This window comes from Ailuropoda melanoleuca, chromosome 4 (assembly GCF_002007445.2).
Source record: "Ailuropoda melanoleuca isolate Jingjing chromosome 4, ASM200744v2, whole genome shotgun sequence".
NCBI lineage: Eukaryota > Metazoa > Chordata > Mammalia > Carnivora > Ursidae > Ailuropoda > Ailuropoda melanoleuca.
The window spans coordinates 51,377,074-51,389,129 of record NC_048221.1 but is presented as its reverse complement, the minus strand read 5'-3'; the positions used below and the strand labels follow the sequence as shown (position 1 = coordinate 51,389,129).

Genomic DNA, 12,056 nt, shown 5'->3' with positions numbered 1-12,056 from the left:
AGCTGGACACTAAGGATCTGAGTTCCCTTCCCATAGCGTAGGACTATGGACTGGAAGTGGCTGTCCACATGAGGACTGATGAGGGAACAGAAGGCAAGCTGAGGACAGAGCAGAAACTGACACCCCGCGTCCTCCCCCATGGGATGTATGTGACATTCCTCAGGCACTCCTGGCTGCCCTAAAGGGCAAAGAAATAGCTAACCTATAGGTACCACAATCCTGCAAGACTTAAGTCTCCCTCAGTTTACAAATGTCTTAGCAGTTTAGGAGAAGGAAGCATTTCTATCAATAACCTAGCTTTGGGAAGGGAATGCAGATACAATTAAATGTCCTTATAATCTGCAGCCTCCAGGAAGTGCCCAACTATCTTCATGTTAATGCCTTGCTACAGCGTAAACAACCTTAACTTGACAATGGCCCATCTTGTGAGTCTTCTTTAACATATGAAAGTATTTCCTCAAACTCCCTTTTTCCTTACCTCCCCCAACCCCATGGTATATAATCAGCCACCCCTCACAACCCCGGGGCAGCAGCTCTTTCTGCTCATGGGTCCTGTCCCCGTGCTTTAATAAACCACCAATTTTGCACCAAAGACACCTCAAGAATTCTTTCTTGGTCGTCAGCTCCAGACTCCACCCCACTGAACCTCACGTGTATTCTGTGTCCTCATCAGGGACTGTCCTTCTTAGCTCCCCGTCATTCAGGTGAGGCCATGTGACTGGTTCTCACCAATGGGATTAAGGGGAAGTGATCTGTGATTAGGCCCATGAAGAAACACGTGTGCTCTCTCCGTGCTCTCTCTCTCCATCTGCTGGATGAAGAAGATCCTGCAAAGGATTCTGAGGTCCTGGGGCTGGCAGAGCCACAAGACTGAGGGATCCTGGGTTCCTGAGTCACCACTTGCAGGACAGCCACTGGCTCTTCTAGAACACCTGTTTGGACTTTATTTGAAAAGCCACCAAGCTTTTGGGGTCAACTCTTGCAGTAGCTGACATTGCCTTAACTGATATATCTGTCACCAAAATACGCTTCAAATTTGTTCACCTGGCTTCCTTAGTCTCTTGTTTTGTTTTGAACCGCCATCCTCTCTCATCTGAAAGATTGTGAAAGTCTCCTCCCATGTCTCCTTGCCTCTGTCTCCCTGCCAGCTACAGATCGGGCGTTTGCCCCCCGCAGATTCATGTGCTGAAGCCCAATCCCCATGTGATAGTGTTAGGTGGCGCCTTTGCAGCTGCTCACGTACCAACAGCAGAGCCCTCCTGAATGGGTTTAGTGCCCTTATACAAGACCCCTGAGAGCCCCCTTGCCCCTCCCACCATGTGAGAACACAGCAAAAAGACGCTCACCGAAGAACCAAGAAGTTGGCTCTCGCCAGACACCAAACATGTACAGGCAGCCTTGATCTTGGACTTCCCAGGTTTCAGAACTGAAAGAAATAAATGTTTGTTGTTTAAGCTCCCCCATCCATGGTATTTTTGTTATACAACCCAAAGGACTAAGACACCCCACAGCCTATTCTCCACACAGCCATTAGAGAGGTCTTTTACGAACTCAAACTTGTGTCACTCCTTTCCCTAAACCCCCTCAGATGGCTTCCTTTTACATGCAGAATAGAGCCTGAAATCCTCGCTGTAGCCTGTCTGCTTCCCCAACCACATCTCAAACGTCTCTCCCCCTCACGGATTATGTACAGTCCAGCCCCCCGGCCCTCACACAGGTCTTCAAATATGGCAGACTTGCTCCTGTCCCAGGGCCTTTGCACTTGCTCTATCTCCTGCGTGGAACTCGTTGCCCCAGACTGTGGCCTGACTGGTTCCTTGTTATCATTCGGTTCTCAACTCAAACATCACCTCCTCACAGAAAGCCTCCCTGATCACGCTGTCAGACAGAGGCCATTCTGCTGCCACCACCCGTCATTCTCTATTTCTTGTCCCTGTTGTATTTTTTTATTGCTCTTACTACTATTTTAAACTCTTTCATGGTAATGTTTCCTGGCAAATGGTCTGTCTTCCCACCTCCTCCCCAACACCTCCCCATTAGAGTATAAGCTCTTTCAGGGCAGGACCTTGTCTGTTTTACTGATAGCCACAGCTTCAATATCTAGAATGGTAAATGGCAAACAGCAGGTGTTCTAGACAAAAGGGGGGGGGAGGGAAGGCTTGCCCTAATTAGACCAAGGCCCCTCACAGTGCAACCCCAGGGTCCACGCAAAGTTCCTGGAGATGGGGGAGGAGTGGGTTGGGGAGACACAGATAGAAGGCAGGCTGAGCAGCCCTGTGGCTTCTGAAGCCAACTCAAGGGTACAGACATGACATTACCTACCACCCTGAGGCATCGGCTTACTGTTCTTTGCAAAGCTCCCACTCCAGAAGGGAAAAAAACAAAACAAAACAAAACACTCTTGCCCTTCTTTCTTTCCTTCTGTGCAGAAACCTCATCTGTTTTGGTCCCAAACCTATTTCCCCTACTGCCAATAGGCACTGGAAAGATTATGGGGTCTCCTCATATATGTAATTCAGAAGCATATTAAACTGTAAACATAGTATAATGAAGATCTAGTTGCCCAAGATGAGTATGTATGTATGCATTTATTTATTTATATCAAATTCTTTCAAAAATAGGTTTGTACATTGTGGTGCCCTAAATACAAACACGGTCTGCTTATTGGGGATGCCAGCCTTATATACAGTAGAAGCACAGGAGGAGACTTTGAACTGGAGACACTTTTATTGAATATGCAACTGTTTTAATGTATACAAAAACTTTTTTTAAACATACACAAGCCAATATGAATTCATCAGCCTAAGTAAGGTTGACCTGGATTTCGAAGCTGTCTTAAGTAATCAACTACAGGGTCAAAGAGAGGAATGATGAAGTGGAAAAAAACAACCATTAAAATGATTTTACTATTTTTAAAGTACTTAATGCTTAAAAAAACCAAAACAAAACAAAATGAAACAAAAAAACCCTGAATTTTTTTTTTCCAGTTAGGGCTTTTTCTTCCTTCCTTCCTTCCTTCTTTTCTTTCTTTTCTTTCTTTTCTTTCTTTTCTTTCTTTCTTTCTTTCTTTCTTTCTTTCTTTCTTTCTTTCTTCCTTCCTTCCTTCTTCTTTCCTTCCTTCCTTCCTTCCTTCCTTCCTTCCTTCCTTCCTTCGTTCTCCTTCCCATTTTTATTGTGGTATAATTGACACAGCACTGGATGCCATAATGTCTTGATTTACACATATTGCGAAATGATCACCACGATGTTTAGTTAACATCCATCATCTCGTATAGATATGAAAAAAGAAAAAGAGAGAAAATTTTTTTTTCTTTGTGATGAGAACCCTTAGGATTTACTCTTAACAACTTTCAGATACATACCATACGTCAGTGTTAACAACGGTCATCATGTTGGACATTACATTTATCTTATAACTGGAAGTTTGTACTTTTTGACCACCTTCCTTCTATTACTTCCCAACCCTGCCCCTGGCAGTCATAAATCTGGTCTCTTTTTCTATGAGTTTTCTTTCTTCTCTCTCTTTCTTTCTTTGATTCCACATATCCACATATAAGTAGATCACACAATATTTGTCTTCGTCTGTATTTGTCTGTCAGCACTTGTTTTACCAGACCTTTCTAAGTAGGAATCATCCCCAATGTATAGGAGAGAAGATAGAAGGGTGGGCAGTGTCCAAGTGTGTGCCCGTGTCATGCAGTTAGAAGATGGTGGGACTGGGGTTTGAACTCTGGTGTGGCTGATGCCGATGTCTCAGCGGTTCTCACGTGCCCAGTGTTTCTCCATCCTTTGAAAAATGATGTCAAAAATGATGTTAGAACCTCAGTAAGTTCCAATTCCATATGGTAGCCCACAGAGGATGGGCCACCAAAAGGAGATATTTCCCTTCAGGGTTGAAGTGTTGGTCTATAACAGATTTAATAGTTTATTTAGTGATTCTCAACAGGGTCTTTTCTGGGTAAACAGTGGTATGACTGAAAGATCGAATCAGGATCAAGACAGCTGGTTTGAATCCTGGCTCTGCACTACTAAGGCAAAGGTTTTACCTTCTCTGAGCCCCCACTGTTTCATCCATAGAATGGGGTTGACAATGTCTTCCTCACAGGATTAAGTTGCATTAAATGGGTAGGCTCGGCAGGGTGCCTTGCACATAGCTGGCACCCAAGAATGTTTATCTTCTTCCTTCCTTGTTTACTTTCTTCTTGCCTATATATAGCACATGCTTGTAAGAGCTGAATGCAAAGCAAGAAATTGGAGCCAAGAGAGATGTGGCAATCTTGGTTTGAAGAATTTTTCTCCTAGGTGGTGGTATCCTCTGAGTGATTCCATACTCAGAGAAAAACAAGTGCTCATTTCTGGTAAGTTCCCTGGCTCAAACCATTCTGTCTGAGAGTTAGCTAGTTACCTGTGGTCAAACTCTCCATGACCTTGAATCCAGCATCTGCAACATTCTTTCCTCGGGAAGATGGCTCCTATTATCTCCTGCCCCAGCCCACTGGTTTGTTACTAAGCACAAGGGCAAGCATCTATTGCCAAGATGAATTGCTCTTACGGTATTTGAAGGAAAATTCCTTGTGTAAGGATGAATCCAATCTTTGGATCAGTTAGACAGATATCACTCAGAGATCTGAGGTCTAAGCCATTGCTTTGGCCATAAGTCTGGTCTTGCTTAAGAGCATTCATTCAGAACCATGCTGTGAAATGAGCTGACATTCAGAAACATGCTCACTGCTGATTCCTTGACAGGTTTCAAATGTACTGCTCCAAACCTTGGAATACCACCTTCATTGAATTCCACAAACAACTTGAGACTCGGGTTACTACTACTCAAAATGGTCCTATCATTGGACTCCATCCAATTGGGTGAAGGGTGAAATTCGTGTTGGGTCATGGTAGAGGTGAGGCTTATTTGTGGGCTCTGAGATGGCTGCAAGGAAAGAAAGAAAGGGAATTAATTGAGTGCTAACCTTGCGCCTGGAATGCTTAGGTGCTTTCGTACACATCTGCCTAGAAACTCTGCAAATGTGTTAAACACTCACAGCCCTATTCTTTACCACATTCGAAAACGTGGGCAGTAGAGGACTTACTTAGCAAGCCAGATCTGAATTCTGACTGCCTGCAATGGAATGATAGCTTGGTGGGAGGAATATTTGTTCACTGCTGTGTCCCCAGTGCCTATGAAAGTCCCTTGCACATAGTAGGACATCAATCCTTATTTGCAAAGTGGGTTGCTTAGCCTCTTTAAAGCTTCTGTTTCCTCAACAATAAAAGCAGGAAAGATAAAACCTACATCATGGGATTTTTAAATTACACTTTTCATTTTGAGATAATTATAGATTCACATGCAATTATAAGAAATAATACAGAGAGATCCTATGTATCCTTTCCCCCAAGTGGTAACATCTTGCAAAACTACAATATAATATCACAACAAGAACATTGACGTTGAAAAAAGAAAGAAAGAAAAAGAATATTAACATTGATCAATCCGTTGATCTTGCAGCATTTCCCTTGTAGGATTTTTATGTGGATGAAATTCAAATATATGGGCATAACGTATAGCACAGTGTGTGCGTATTGTATTTAATAATGGTAGCTAATATCCTCCTAGGAGACAATATGGTGTAGACCAGTGCTTCTCAAACGGTAATGTGCATATGAATCATCTGGGGAGCTTGTTGAAATGCAGATTCTAATTCACTAGGTCTGGGTGGGGCCTAAGAGTCTGCATTACTAGCAAGCTCCCCGGGGATGTCTGACTTGGACTGACAGGCTAAGCATATGGACTCCAGAATTAGACTGCGAGGTTCAATTCTAGTTGCACTGTTATTATCTTTAAGAACTTGGACAAGTTATTTAACATCTCCATGCTTCAGTTTCTTCATTGGCTTAAATAATAGGGATATTAACAGTCCCTACCTCATAGGGCTGTTGTGAGGCTTAAACTAGATAATTGTTTTAAAGCACTTAAATAGTGTCCAGACCATAGTAAGTGCTTGTTAAATGTTAGGTATCATTATTACTTTAGGTAATTTTTTATTCTGTATTCTTGCACTGAAATACGATCATTTGAGTTTTTCCACTGGTTACTTTGGCCTCTGGAAAAGTACAAGTACACCTGTTCCCACTCGATGAAAATAGAGAAGTTATAGCTAGAAGGAATTTTTAGAGCTCCTTTAATCAGAAATGGCAAACATCAGTACACCATTTCCTATTCCCTGCCCATAGCAGACATTACTAATCAAACTTGACACTTCTTTTTCACTGAACCTCAGTTGTGGCTTCAGAGTCCTTCTCAAAAGAGGACTCTAGACAGAGCTGGTGCTCAAGATGACACCTGTTGGCCAAACCTGTTCTGATCTAAGCTCTTCACAGGTGTGGAGACTTAGACCCATAGGTGTAAAAAGACTTTCATGGGCTCCCACTGTCACCTAGAGAACACACATCTTCTGAATGAGAACCCATATCTTCTGTCTCCTCAGTGCCCTTTGTGGGATAATTTGGTGTGAAGAGAAGAAGAGAACAGGAGAAATTCCTGTGAGCACATTATAAGCAAAGGGCCACGGGTAGAAAAGGACATTCTTCCTCAGCAGGTTAATGCACTGAGAAGAATAATGAGTCTCTATGAACTATGAGCATTTCAGATTGGCAGCCATCTTGGTGTTTCCCCAGTTTCCCTCTTGGAAGTATGACATGAGAGGGCATATTGGAAAATAAACTACTTTTTGGGAATTTGGTGTGGAAAAAAACCCCTGTTTTTAGGGGCACCTGGGTGGCTCAGTTGGTTGACTGTCTGCCTTTGGCTCAGGTCATGATCCCGGAGTCCTGGGATTAAGCCCTGCATCTGGCTCCCTGCTCTCCCTCTCCCACTCCCCCTGCTCATGCTCTTTCTCACTCTCTCTCAAATAAATAAATAGTCTTAAAAAAAAATAAAGATTCCATTTCTATTAAAAAAAAAAAACCCCAAACAACCCTGTTTTTATAATACTGAATCATTGGAGTGCCTTAACAAATTGTAAGGAGCAAATGGAAAAGCAAAGGACCTACTCTCACTTGACTGAACTCCTGAGGGCCTTTCAAAGTGTTGCGTTGATCAGTCTTGGTGACGCCCCACCTTCACCTGCTGGCAGCTGTGTTAGATATCCTGTAGTTCCCACTCTCCCTTGGCCTATCCTTTCTCCTCGCTGGACCGTGCCTGATGTCATGGGCCCTCGCAGACCCTCACGGACACCCCACTTCAAGGTAGATCAGATTGATGCCATTTCTATGGATGAGTAGAAAAGAGAAGAATCAGACTGTCTCTATGAACAATTTGAACTATGTAGATATAAAGGGAGTCCATTACCAGGGGAGCAAAAGCCAAAAGGAACAGTAGGGACAGTAATACAGGAGCCCAAGTGACCAGGAAGCTCCTTGGTGGCGGGATGAGAAGGAATTAAACAGGGAAGGGGCACAGAGAAACAGAGAGGACTGACCAATGATACTGCGGCCTGTGGAGAGTAATAGTCCACAGAGTCTCTTTTGGTCCTTGGAACTTTCTTTCCAATTTTTTAATGTTTTAATATAAAAATTTCAAACACGTGCAAGAGTAGACAGAACACCCATCACTTGGCTTCAACTATGATCAATTCAGGACAAATTTTGTTTTTTCTCAACCTCCACTCACCTACCTCCCGGATTATTTTCATTCTTTTTTTTTTTTTTTAATAAATTTCTAGGGGCACTTGGCTGGCTTGTTGGTTAAGCGTTGTTTGACTATTGATTTGGCTCAGGTCATGATCTCAGGGTTGTGAGATGGAGCCCTGTCTTGGGCTCTGCACTCAGTGGGGGGTCTGCTCCAGGATTCTTTCCTTTTCCCTCTGCTTCCCCCTCACACTCCCTCCCTCTCTCTAAAATAAATAAGTAAATCTTTAAAAAAAACTTTCTGGGGGTGCCTGCCTGCTTCAGTCAGTAGAGAATGCAACTCTTGATCTCAGGGCCCCATGTTCAAGCCCCACATTGGATATAGAGTTTACTTAAAAAAAATAATAAATTGCTGGTGCATTTATAAAATCCTTGATTTGAAGCACATTCTCATAGTGGTCCATGTACAACCTATCTTTGTTTTTTCAATTAGCTACTTCAGCAGTTTTTTTGTTTTTGTTTTGAGAAAGTTGCCCAATTTTTTTTCCTATAGCTCCCTCCTTTTTTTTTTTTAATTGTGGTAAAATACACATAACCTAAAATTTACTATTTTTTTAAAAGAAGGTTTTATTTATTTATTTGAAAGAGATAGAGACAGCCAGCGAGAGAGGGAACACAAGCAGGGGGTGTGGGAGAGGAAAAAGCAGGCTCCCAGCAGAGAAGCCCGATGTGGGGCTCATCCCAGGACTCTGGGATCATGCCTTGAGCTGAAGGCAGATGCTTAATGACTGAGCCACCCAGGCGCCCCTAAAATTTACTATTTTAACCATTTTTAAGTGTGTTTTTTAGTGGCATTCACATTGTCGTGCAACCATCGTGTAAGTGGTCATTTTAAATAGTGAACCTGTGAATCCGCCACCCAAAGGTGAGGAGTCTGATAACCTCCATCTAACCAATGGCCCCNGCCCCTCCCACCCACCCGTGCGGTCCCCTCCCTAGGTAATTACCACTTTGAATCCTCGGGTCATCATCCCCTTATTTCTTTTGTATTAGCGTTATTGCAGGTGTATGTACACCTCCAATTCTTTTTCATTTTATTTGTAACATTACAAATGAGATATTATGCTGTATGTAATCTTTTGGAACTTACTTTTTTCACCTAATATTGTCAAGATTCACCCCTGTTGGGGCACCTGGGTGGCATGGTTGGTTGAGCGACGGACTTGGCTCAGGTCCTGATCTCAGGGTTGTGAGATCAGCTCAGCATGGAGTCGGCTTGAGATTCTCTCTCCTTCTCCCTCTGCCTCTCCCACTCGTGCTCTCTTTCTCTATCTCTCTAAATAAATAAATCTTAAAAAAAAAAAAAAGGTTCATCCCTATTGTTCCATGTTAGTGTAAGTCATTTGTTTAGGCTGCTTTTGAATATCCTGTTGTGTGACTAGTCTTTGTATCTGGCATGCCCCCGTTCCAGTCCACCTACATCTTGAAGGCACAGCCCCTTTTTCTTAAGATAACTTGAGTGTGTCTTTCTTCCGCACAACTAAAACAGTCAGGCTAAAACAACCATGCTTAGATGTTGCCAGCGCAAAGTCACACTAATGCTGATGTAAGGGAAGCAGTGAGAATAATTCTTGGAAAGGTCAAAGACTGGTCACATCCATGAGAAAAGGCCCTCTGTCCCCATGATTTATCTACAGAGTAAGGTTTACACTGAGCAGTGATGGAAATTAAAGAGGCAGCTTTAGGACCTCCAGAGTGACCCCAAATGGAAATCATTTAGCAGCACACAAATGGCAGAATTGTCATAAAAATCAAATGAGATAATGATATGTGGGAACACTTTGTAAACCCCAAAGCCATTTTATAAATGTCTAGTTGTATTATTATTGCTATCATTATTCATTTGCATGATCTGGGCAAATTATTTTCCCATCCCCCCATGTTAAAGTGGGTGTCTGTTCATAAGGTGCCACAGCAGGACTGGATTAAAGGTAGGAAGAGAGAAGGCGGAAGATGAGTACTCATCCAAAATTCTACCTAATCCTTGGTCCCTGCAATGGATCTTCAAGGTAAGAATTACCTGTTTTACAGATGAGAACACTGAGCTTGATGACATGCCCAACGTCCTGTAACAAACACAGATAGACTTTGGATTCAAATCCAGGTCTGTCCAAATCCAAAGCCCGTTTTCTGTCTTGCCACACTTCCTGAAATCTGCCCATATGGCCCTCATTCTTTCCTCATGCCCTGCCCTAACTTGGCAGGAAGAAAACCTCTTCTTTATGATCTTTTCAGGTTTTTTTTTTTTTCTTCTTCCTGTCTACTGATGAACTAACATGGAGTCTAAGTAAAACTATCTTTGGGAAGACTGGGAGCCTTCCCTGCTTTAATCTGTGAATTTTAATCTGGGCACTGGGAAACCAGGGGCAGCTATGCTTGGGTTGGCTTGTCACTTAGGTTCCCATTTACAGTGGTCCTGTGTGGCCTGGAGGAGAGTGTATTTCACAAAGGGCCATAAGACCCATGATCTGGTACAGGCAACACCTCTACCTGCTTCAGTTAAAACATCTCATCTTGCTGTAAAATGCAACTATTAATACCTGTCTTTCTACCCAACAGGGGCTGAGATCAAATGAGGTCATATGCTGTGACTTGATATGATCAGATGAGGTAATAGATGGGAAAACAGTTTGAAAACTGCAAAGCATCCCCCCACCATCCCTCTGCATTAATGGAAGCTGGTGTTTCTTTTTATTGTTATCATTGCCTCTCAGCAGAGCGTTCTCCCAGGAAAAGCCCTATAGTAGGAGCTCCTAATACCGACCGAGGTTTGAGAACAGCCAGAAGGCGAGTAACATGAAGCCATTTCAAGCAAACCAGAGGAAGTCCAGTCTCTGACTATTTATTTTATGAAGTTAGCGGCTGGATATGTTAAGCAAATGTTTTCTTAATTGTGGCAGTACGAGAAAACAATGGGGCAAGAGCTGCCGGAGACTGGAGTATCAGGCCTCCACCCCTCTTACCCCCCCCGCCCCCAATCTCTAGAGAATGACAGGAAAAAATTAAAGACAGGGCTTTTCTTTTCGTGGTCACATGTCTACGCTGCTGCTGCTGTAATAAGAACCTGCACCAATTAGAAATGTTTCACCTCCTCCCCTCTGCCCCTCCCGGGGCACATTTCAGAGCAGGCCGGGTTGTGGGCTCCAGGAGTTTGCCAAACACAGCAAACACTGCCGTGCGAGCGGCTGAAGGGGGCTCTTTCCACTCCGACCTCCCTCCCTTCCTCCTCTGCTCCCTCCCTTCCACACTGTTTTCATTTACTAGGACTTCCTCCTCCGGGCGAGGGAGGGGGAGGAAAGACGCTGTTGGGCGCCTGGGGCGTGAGTGTGTGTGTGCGTGTGTGTGAAGTGGAGTGAGTGGTGGAGTGTAAAATGCTGTAATGGGAGGAAACCGAGCCGCGTCTGAGTGCCCGGGACTGCAGCGGCCGTTCTGATCGCGGTGGCACCTGAGCACACGCTTCCCCGAGCAAGTGCGACCTGTACCTGCAGGTACGTGTGGCCGCCGGCCTGTCTGGGCAGTTTGGCTTGGGTGTGTGGGTAACGAGAAAGTGAGGCAGCGGTCCAGGTCGGCGTCCCGGGGAGCCGGGAGGCCGGGGAAACCGGGATGTGCGGGAGGCACCCGCGTGAGCTGAGGTCCCGCGGGTGAGCCCGGTGTGAGTGCCGGCCCCGGAGGGGTTGTATGCCCCTGCAGTGGCGGCTTCTGGAGAAGAGGACGTGTGCGGGTCTGAAGCCTAGGGCAGCGTAGGTGCTGCAGGTCGTGCTCAAAGGCTGTGGCACTTGCTGGCTGCGCGTGGGGCGGCAGCAGGTCCAGTGGGTGTGGAGTACGGCTCGACGGTGGACGTCGGTGTCACGTGTGCTGTGTCCACTGGGTGCGTGGGCCCACTGTGTGCGTGTGGGGGAAGTGGCTGGCCCACAGCAGCAGGCACCCGGGCGCGCACGAAAGGTTCGTTTGTGCGTGTACACTGAAAGGTGTGTTCCCACCGGCTGGGCCTTGGGGGACATAGAGACGTCTGAGATGCCGGGTCCTCGTGCCCTTGGGGACTGGCGCCTCTTCCCGGGGACCCAGAGCGGCTCCAGGGCCGCGGCGGACATTCCCCGCCCGAGCGCGTCCGCACCCGCCGGGTAGGTGCGAGCTGCCGCGGGGCGTGCAGCGGGCGGGGGAGGAGAAACAAGCCTCTCCTCGGCGCGCGAGGCCCCGCCCCCGCCTCCCTGCCGGCTCACCTGGGCTTGGCCGCCCACCTGCTCGTGGGAGGGGCGTGTCCGGGGGGGCGTGTCCTGGCGGGCCAGGCGGAGCCCGGCGGAGCCCGCGGAGGGCGGGCGGCGCCTCATTCCAGGGATTCCTCGCGCTTCCGCGCTCGCGTCCGCCGCGGAGCC

The 12,056-nt window shown here is 45.7% G+C and overlaps 1 protein-coding gene and 1 long non-coding RNA gene across 4 annotated transcripts in view; one reads left to right on the top strand and one right to left on the bottom strand.

Moving 5' to 3' along the window:
• Positions 1–3,137: 3,137 nt before the first annotated feature.
• Positions 3,138–12,040, bottom strand: LOC117801928. The gene is made up of 3 exons (XR_004624766.1): positions 11,904–12,040; positions 7,048–7,264; positions 3,138–4,927 (listed from the first exon to the last, which is right to left on the bottom strand). It is a non-coding gene; the product is annotated as an uncharacterized LOC117801928 (long non-coding RNA).
• Positions 10,833–12,056, top strand: part of VGLL4 (vestigial like family member 4) — a 155,327-nt gene continuing 154,103 nt past the window's right edge. For 2 of the 3 annotated variants that reach the window (XM_019808804.2, XM_019808805.2), the window contains exon 1: positions 10,833–11,171. The gene's annotated coding sequence lies outside the window, so the exon portion shown is untranslated. Of the gene's footprint in view, positions 11,172–11,787; positions 11,805–12,056 lie in introns of those variants that run through there. The other variant, XM_034658788.1, reaches the window with a different exon arrangement.